Source organism: Tyto alba, unplaced genomic scaffold (genome assembly GCF_018691265.1).
Source record: "Tyto alba isolate M040663 unplaced genomic scaffold, T.alba_DEE_v4.0 Super-Scaffold_5, whole genome shotgun sequence".
NCBI classification, from domain to species: Eukaryota; Metazoa; Chordata; class Aves; order Strigiformes; family Tytonidae; genus Tyto; species Tyto alba.
The window spans coordinates 2,352,184-2,362,047 of record NW_024881326.1 but is presented as its reverse complement, the minus strand read 5'-3'; positions in this window follow the sequence as shown (position 1 = coordinate 2,362,047).

The window sequence follows — 9,864 nt, the reverse complement described above, 5'->3', positions numbered from 1 at the left end:
TCACTGTCATTGACCAAATACTAAAAATATGACCTATTTAGGAACATTCAAAAAGTGGAAAAAATTCTATAACTGAGGATGTAATATTTCTTCCATTCATCTTCATTTGTATATACATGATTGGTATTCATAACCCATGGAAAGAAAGTCTTGAAACCACTGAAATAAAGTTCTATATGGGGTTACTAATAAGGTACCAGCCTTTATTTTACTCTCAGTTAAATTCAAGGTGTCTGTTTTAACTGACGTGGAAGTCAAAATGATAAAACTTATAATCAGACCTGAGAACACTTTAAGAAATTATGGGTCTGATGCTGTGCACTGACATTACAGACTTTAATATTTAGTTGAGATTATCTTAGTTTTTAACGGCTTTGGTGAACAGACCATGAGAAAATTAATTATATTTAAAATATAACTGCAGGGGATGTAACCTGCTGTCTTTCTGGCCAGCATTTCCTATGAGTGAGCTCAACACAAGCTCTGGGGTTCAAGGCTGTGGGCTGTTGCTGAGCAGAAGTCAGACAGCTCTGGGGCTCTTTCAGAGCATCCATGGAACAAGTTCGTGCAACATGGAAGCTTTTGCCAACACTGTCACCACAGAATGCAGAATAAAATAGTGGAAACTTAATTGCTTTATGTTCTTCACTCTGCTACAATGCTTCTCGTTTTCTTAAAGCTTTGTATGATGACTGTTTTTTATAAACCCTGCTTCTTAGAATAAGGGTTTTATAAGCCTTATGCTTCTATTTCTTAGAATATGTTAAGCTGACAAGTGAAGAATTTTTACAGGTGCTTCCCTACTCAAAGAAGTAAATTGAATAGAGGGCCCCAGGTAGGGTTTCTAACTCTTACCAAGATATGAAATGTCTTGTTTTAAATAATTAGAATAAGGCATGTTTGTGAAGATACTTGCTATCATTTTCTGTGTTTAACTGTAAGTTTCTGTACTTCTCGATTAACATTGTTACTTTACCTGAACTGTGGCCTTGCAATACTCCCATTAATGGAATTGTCAGAATGTCAGTAGCAAAGATTTCTTGTCCACTTGTAACTGCATCTCTGTAACCCTGTGAGTTGAGAGATCCTGTCCCTACCTGCTAAAGTATGTATGATTTTGAGTGTATGTGTATTTTTATAAAACTAAAATGACTCTTGTGGAAATTGCATTGATATAAAGTATTTCGATTTCAAAATACTTTTCTACAAAAATGTCTCACCGCTGAAACTAAGCGGCTCTGAGTGAGGGATGTCTGATAGCTTAATGACCAATTGAATGACAAAAACCAAAATACAGTGATAAACAGTGTCTTCATAACAGGAAAAGATTACTAACGAAGTCCAACAGCCACAAGTGCTGTTCCCCATAACTATAAATTAGTTGGAATAAGAGGGTGACCAACTTTGTCACTGAGATGTCTCACTGTCTTTTGGCAAAACTGGCTCTGTGCTGCACAGAGCTGGAAAGGTGAGGGAGTTAACCCTGTTTTAACCTTGTCTGACAATTTATGCATATTTCTTTGCATAGCACTTACATACATAAGGGAAAAAGGTAAACCATGGGAACAGGCCATTACAGGTGGCTAAGGAGCAGTCCACAGCCTGCTTATGTGAATAAATGAGAGCAAAAGAGGCAACCTGGGAGAGTTGTAGTCTGGGATTTCACATGGTCATGACACTGCCGTACTGACATGATCCAGCTTTTGCTGGCTTGGGATGTGTATCAAGCCCTTTAATAAGATTTGTGCCAGAATTTTAAAGCGCTCAGGACCCGCCTTGAATGCTATAAAGCCAAGCCCACTTCCTGTTCCCTTGCACGTGTTCAGTTTTGTTCAAATAAAAAACTTGAAAATTTCAGACAGATGAAATAAAATGAGAGACAAGCAGTATGTGTACTATAAAGTGAAATAAAGAAGCTGTGTATTTGTCTGCAAGGATTGATGACTTTAACATTAGATATGACAATGATGAGATGCAAGTGGTAGTGAAAGGTGTGTCAGTGAGATCCGGCAGTGGTATCATGCATGTTTAATTAAAAAGCCTACAGTTTAATGCAACTGATGTTCTAATTTAATAAATAAGCTAATGCTACAGATGCTTAAATGGACAGAAGTCAGCATTTAGTTGAATTAAGACATGAGTTCTGTAAGGTGCTGAAACTGGTGGTAAAACAATTTGCTGAAGTGTGAAATAAGGAAGTGTAGAGTTTGGGCATAATATGCTGTGTGTCCTCTTTATAATGAGTGTCTGAGGTATCAGCAAATTAAGAAAGGAAGTCTCTAACTGAAAAAGATAGTTTGCTATACTAGCTTCGTATTTAATGTCTTATGCTTTTTAATTAATAACTTGAAGTCAAAGTTCAGCTGAAGTAGACTCTTTTTTTTTGTGGGTTCTCTTCTCTCCTATCAGGAATGATGACTAACTGGGTAAAAATAGACCATTTTAGCACAACGCCTTTTGTAACCCCTATCTGTGTTTGAATAATGCCTGCCTAGTATTGTGTTTCAGATGTAAATACTGTAGGGAATTTTTTTAGTATGATTTATCAAAATTTATGGCTTCACAGGAAGAAGTATTTTAATGCTGTCAATACTTTTTTTAGGAAGCTGTTTATTAGATGAAACAAATTATGTCATAAAAACTGAATGATTTCTGGAGAGATTATGGTCTCTGGCAATGTTTATCTGCCCAAATCACTTCCTTTCTTGGAATAAAAAATGTTGTTATTTAGATCACGAAACACAAAAAGAGAGTGCAGGAAAGCTAGGAGTCAAAAGAAAGGCTAGTATTAAATAAAAGTGCTATTGAGAGAACATGGAAAATGAATGCTAACATGGTTCTAAGAGATACTGAGTCTTCTTCCAATGGATTTTTTTCCTCCTTTGTTCCACATAAATCTCCACCGCACAGTCGTTATTCAGAAGGATGAATATGCAACAAGAGATGCCATATTGGCTGTCATAATTTACTCATTTCAGACACTTGTGTGTTTCAACAAAGGAAGAGGTTGTTGGATAATAAGAGTATACTCTTGGATGTTGGAGACTGTATTTTAAGGGTGGTGAACAAATGAACCATCATGTTTCTTGATCAACATCGACTCACGAAGTGGAGGGGATTCAGAATTTCAGGGCCCCACAGGAGAGATGAACGCCTCAGTTTTGATACCACAGAAGTATTAATTTTTTCAAAGAGAGTGAACAGAATAAACAGTATTGGACCTCATCTGTCAGTCAGCCCCCTTCCTGAGTCAGTTTACCCAAACTGAGATTACTGATTCCTTTGTGAGAGGAAGAGAGAGAATGAGTTCAGAATATAAGCCCTTGAGAGTTTTTTTGATGGTGGGGAGTGTTGGGGAGGCTTTAGTGCCTTGTTTGTTGGGCTTTTTTGCCTGGTTAGCTTGTTTTTTTAGTTCGTAGTGTGAAAAATTCTGGAAAGACTGAAATAAACTCATAGAAGAAATCAACTGATAGGATGTGGCGGTTAATAATGAGGTGTCTCTTGGTCCGAATTGTTTCCATTGATGTAAAAAGAGCAGTTTTTGTAAGTACTGTTTCCACCTATGTGACAGATGAGCGGCTTTGGAAAACTTACCTCTGTTGGAATCTTGACTTGACATAGGAGCAAGTTAAGCTGCAGTAACTTCAGAACATCTGTGTTTATGCTTCATAGTGTTTTGGCGAACCACCGCTTTCTTTCAGTGCTGCTTTCAAACCTGTTCCAGTTAAGCTTTCTATTTTCTTGGCTGCCCTGCATGTGCTAGGCTGCTGGTGACTTATATTGCTTTCCAAATCGATTTTTGCACTTTCTCTTCTTCTAAGAGAGGAAGATGCAGTAAATGGTCCTATCTGGGCACAGAACTTGCATCATGTTTGAATAATTTGCCGTGGCAGTAGGCAGTAACTCTGTAGCAGAGCATGTACAGAACTGCGTGAAGACAAAGCTTGAAAATGGTCGGCAAGTGTCTGAAATATAAATCCGGCAGTCTAGCAGTGCTCCAGCCTTCCCCCTGTGGTATGAGGGGCTGGACAGGATTTTTACACGTGTCTGAGTGGGAAGTTGTGCTTTGTGTTGGATGTGGATGACGAACTTAGATGTCAAGAAGACTGAGGTCTGCCACTATGTATAGGTTTATGCTGAAAAGCCAGAGTCCATTTTGTTTTGCTAGCGGCTGAGTGCCCTTAGAAGCCAAACAGAATACTGTATGGCAGTGTCACGCTGTCCAGCAGCCTTCTGCCCCTTAGAGCCTTCAGGCTGACAGCTGCCCTGTGAGTGCAGGGTCTTGCTCTTAAGTACGAAGAATCGCTACCTGCCATGTGGCAGTTGTGTATTGCTCTGTCTAGGTAATTTTAAGCTGAGTTATGAATTGGTTTCTTCTATGTTTCAGTTTTTCCTTGCATACCCAGTTTTAAAAATGTCCTCTTTCGTATCCAACTGCTGCTAACTCTGCCAGTGCACTGTGTATAAGCCTTACTACAAACCACAGTTTTGCTAGGTTGCCCTTTTATTTCAGACCTAGGGCAGGTTTATTCCTGAACATAGTGATGCAAGCCTAACTGCTGAGTTTTTTAACACGGAAAATAAGTTTGCCAATAACAGGTTTGGCTCGTTCTAGTTATATGCTGAATTTTGAGGGATGGGAAGTGAGTGCAGGTATGTTTTTATGATCTTTATCATTGAAAATGTCATAACATTTTTCCAGTAACATTTTTAAACAACATGATAGCTCAAATCAGAGGTTGAACTTATTTCTATTCTGAGCCTTGCTGCAGGAGGGATATGATACGGTGATTTTCATTAATGCAATTGGAAGACCTATGCTTCTGAACTGGTAAAGTAATACTCATGTTGATGAACCAGCTCTGTGGTACTGGAAAGCTCTACCCAGATCCCAGTGAAAATGTTTTTAGCCATTTTGGAATTCAAAAATACTGCTGAAGTTTTCCCATTAATCCAAGCTTGTTTCCCAAGTCGAGAAATTAATCTGATTGAAGTTACTCTGTGATAAGGGTTTAGTGGGGAGAAACTTTAAGAAGCTGGACTGTTCCCTCTAATAGCATCTGATGCATAATGAAATTTGGGAGGCCTGCCTGGCTGCATCACTCAGGTTGGAATTGTGTCAAGCACTGAAAATCAATACTCTTGTGAGGTATATGTCAGTTTGTTTTCATCCTTCTCATCCTCACTGTGTTCTTGTTGCCTCTTACAGCGAGGTGGGGAAGATGTGTTTGCTGCTGCGCCGGATGCAGTAGCCAGCCTTGTGAGATGCTGCGGTGTTTGGCTCTCAGAGCTACAGCAGTCAGGTGGCAGCGTGCCAGATGCGTGCGGCTGAAATCGTGCGTGTTCTTGCCAATGTCTTGAGGCAGAACTGAGCCTCATTCAGTGAAAGTTGCACTGGCTGCCTGAGAACTGGTACTGATAAGGGGTTTCGCAGAAGCATCCTGCAACCTGTAGAAAACCACCATGTGAAATGTTGAGATTTTTACTGGCCCGCTGTTCTATGTCCTGTCTCTTTTTGAGGTATCTATAGGCAGTGTTCTAAGTTTTCACTAATTTTAATGTTTCATATTTTATTTGCTCTACTTTTGATATCTGGGGTGATAGGAAGAATATCAGGCTTTAGGGAGTTTCAGGTAATGGATCAAAGTATTAAGCTGATAAGAGTTAGTAGGGATTTCAAACATTTTTAGCCTGTTACGCATGAGAAGCAGCAGCTAATAATGGGTTTCAGATCCATGATTACAACTTGGCTATCTAGCATTCAGCCCTCTATTGAGCTGTTCGTCTGTGATAGTGTTTTTCATTCTCAAATTATGAAACCTTTAGCCAAACGGCATGCTACCACGTGCTGCAGATAATTTCAGTAGGATCATTTATGTTTAACACATCCATGGAATAATAAAAATTGTTCCTTTGTAAATAATATTTTATTTTAAAAATAATATTAACCACACATTTTAAGATTGTTTAATAAGTACCTGAGGCTTTTTTGAAACAAAACCCCAAATGCTAGCCTTACCTTCTCGTTTCCTTTTTGGGAAATAAAAGCGTAACGTTTGACTGGAAACTATATCCAATGTATAGGTGATCCTCTTTAATATTGTGGAATTTATTATGAGAAAAAGACCCTGGTAATTTCTGTGAGTTTGATTATTGCATTTAGCAGAATTCTTTTTCCTTTTCCAGGTGCGCCCAGCATCTCATTGCAAGTTCACAGTCCTTTGTTTAGAAATAGAAATGTGGAACTCATTAGGCAAGTTTGGATGTGTTCATGTGTTGAAGTAAGGCAAGTCAAGAGTGATGTGAGAGGTTTAATGAAACTATTTTTGTGATACATGTATTTTTCAATGTCTAGAAGTTTTTTGGCTTTGTGCAGGGGTGTACAGCTCTGCCTAATGTAGAAGTAGATTAGTTTTCAAAAGTAATTTTAGTTTCAAGAGGTTGTCAAGTCCAATCTAGGTTTTTATTTGACCTGTATTACTACTACAAGCAGCCAGTTAGGGGTTTAAGTTATGCTCTCTTCTCTGTAAGTTATGATTTTTTTAAAAACATCCTATAATAAAGTCCTTTCCAATTTCTAGTCTAAACTATCTGTCATTACTCTAACTACAGAGAAATTTGTAATTTTTTTCTTTTCTCCCACAGTTCAACGTTTAGAAGTTAGTTAATGAAGCCAAATCAGTGTGCTGCTACACTGAGACTCAGCATGAGCAGTTAGTTGTAAAGTGTTCCTTCTTGATTAAGTATTTAGAGATAGTGGAACTGAGAAGGGCAATTGTTCCCAGAGCTTTGGCACCTCTACAGTATTCTCATGAGAATAAAGATGATTCAAATAAATGTCAGGAGGGATTTGCTGGCTGCTGGAATTAGACAGTTGTGTGATGCAGAATTTTCTTTTGATATCAGCATGGTGTTAAAGTGGCTCACTACTTTGCAAACTCGAAATACCAATCAAACAGCTGAATTTAAACAGTGTGATGGTTTTCTATTTACATAAAGTGAACAAGGCAGGAAACTGAGAAAGCTTGTGGAAGATACCCACTGGGTGAGAAGGATCGTGTTTGATTTATTATTATTTTAATTGCCTAATGGTGCTAAGGGAGACTTTAATTAAAGTCCCTGGAGAAGTCTTCAAAAGAGGAAAGATAAATATTGGAAGCTGTTACTTATAGCCTTTAGTGTTTCTTCTCACCCACATAAATACAAAAATTAAATACAAGGGCTGGATCACATCTTCTGAAGCTTTTCCTTTACATAAGCAATGTAGAAGGGTCAAACACAGCTGCCCAGAAAATAATAACGATGAAGGGACTTTGTAATGGCTGTGTTGCCTCCACCCAACTGCATATCCTGATCCTTGTGTTCCCATGTTGATCTTGGCAGAACATGAATATAGGATGGACCCCTGTTAGGCTGTCATGTAGTCTTTAATAGGCCATTAAAATGTGCCAGCATGTAGTTCTGAACATCATCCCAAAGCAAAATACAATTTTCTGGCCAAAAAAATGGTGTAGGCTACAGTCAGATACAATGTCCAAATGCTGTCAGAGACAGAGTAAGAATTTTCTTCTTTCAGCTGCTTTTCCCCCTCTTTATTGCTTACCATCCTCTTGATCTGGTAATATGACTGCATATTGAATTGTTCTGTAATCAAGTTTACTAAAAATGATACCAATTTATCTAGAAAAATTTAATAGTGGGTTCTTTTCCCTTAGATTATTTTGAGAAACAGCTGTGCCACTACACTTGGATTTAAAGGAGCATTATGATCTAGCTGGGGGTTGTTATGCATGGTACAAGATAGGGGGGTATAACTTCTTACCTGATTTAGCTGTAGTCAGAGAAGACCATCTGATACAGTTTTTGGGCATAGAGATCATTATCTAGTGCATGAAAGAGAGTGTCTCCCCCAAACATTTATTACTGTATGCTTGGAATACATTTAAAATAGACCTGATGAAAAAAATTCAGGGTGAAGATTATGAAAAAGGAATACACTTTTTATTGACAAGACTGATTTTAAACATGTCATTGGAGGTGCTTTGTATCCCATTCAAACTCCCATTTGACATCTAAAACACTCTTGTTTAAAATGTAAAATGTTTCCTTTATGAGCAGTGGTTGTTCTGAAGTACAAGCAATGGCTTCAGTGGCTCTTCTGCCCCTGAACAGTGTGGTGTTTCCTGGCTGGCTGCCAATTCAAAAAGGTAGATTGGAGCTTATTTAGAAACTGCAAGATGATAATTTTGAATGTGTTGAATGGTAAATAACCATGTACGTTTTTTATTTAAATTCTGACATAAATTAGAAGAGAAATTAAGCCATGCACTTCTAGTATACAAATATAATAAATGATGTGTTGTATCTTATACCTCTCACCATTCTTCCATGTTGAATTGAAAAGCAGTCACAGAAAAAGAAATCTGGAAACTAGAAAAAAGTTTCCTCTCTCCATTTCTGTGTCACTGGTAACCTTCACAAAAGCAGTTGCGTGCTTTTTCATAGCGGTGGGCTTTCTGATGCTTTGAGATTTGGGTAGCAAGGTGAAGGTCCTCTGCCCTTTTTTCTTGTATGTCTGAAGTATTATGGCTTCTTTCTTTATGAGTTTCTTCAGATATTATTTTTTCTTCTACATTGTTCATGTATAAAAGGACAACACAGGTAAAGGGACTGGTGGAACTGGGAAAATCTTCTCACCCAAATCTATTTTCTCACCCAAATCTGAGCAAACGTATGAATCTCTTTGAATGAAAAGCAGAGCAGAGCAGTATGTATGTGTCTTGCTGTCTGCTAATATGTATAGTGCTAGTGATTTAAACAGTAGATCTGTTTGTGTGCATGTTCTGTAACATGCTGCTCTGTCTTCTAAAATGTCCATGTGGTCACGTAACATTACAATCACTGAGCAGTTTTAGAAGATGTTGAATTAAAGCCACGCAGATGTCTCAATTTCTCATAGGGTTGAGTTTTGTAAATATGTATATACACAAGATTTTCTGTTTACAGTTGTTTGCATTAAGATATGCCCTTTTACTTTAACCATATGGAGATTATTAGAAATATATTAGAGAACCACACACAAAATACTAACAGTCAGTAAGATCTTACCCTGTGTTACAGATTTTGTTCCTAGTTTAACTTGAGACATTTATGCCTACAATTATATAATACTTTTTTTTTTTTGAAGAGTGCTAAACTTGTAACTCCTAATGGAATTAATTTCATGGAGTTACTCTAACAGAGTTATTTTTAAATAATTGGGAAAGTGAGGCACATCTTCAAATGTATGTAATTTATTGAATGCAGCTAATGAGTGCTTTGACAAGTTCTGTCCATGTTATTCAGTGCACTATCAATGCTTGTTGACACTAAGAAAAGCAGAATTTGATCTGCTGTTTCTGAGACCAGGAGTCTGATGCTGCTGAAATAAGCTATGCATGGCCTTTCATATGCTGGCTAATGGTGTTTTCTGTTTTCTTCTATTTTCCCTCTTTATTACCTTTGTTCCTGATGACCTTTTCAGAAATATTATTTTTTTTTCCAATAGGGCACTTACTTGTATGCTATCAGAAAGCTCATAGCATGAAATTCCAATGAGTAGTGCTACTGAAGGGTTTGGAGATTTTTTTTTAGTGCTTTGGGTTTTCTTTCTACTTTTTCCAGACTCATCAGTTGTCTTTTACATACCACTGCTACCTTCTCATCTGCCAACACGGACTAATAATTAAAGCTAACCACACCGTGAGCATGTTTATCCTTAATTTGTGCTCGTGCAGGAGTGCACACTTATTTTGTTACACACTTGCTGTGACTTCATGAATGCTAAGCTGCTTGCTAACAGCTTCGAAATACAGCTACTTTGAG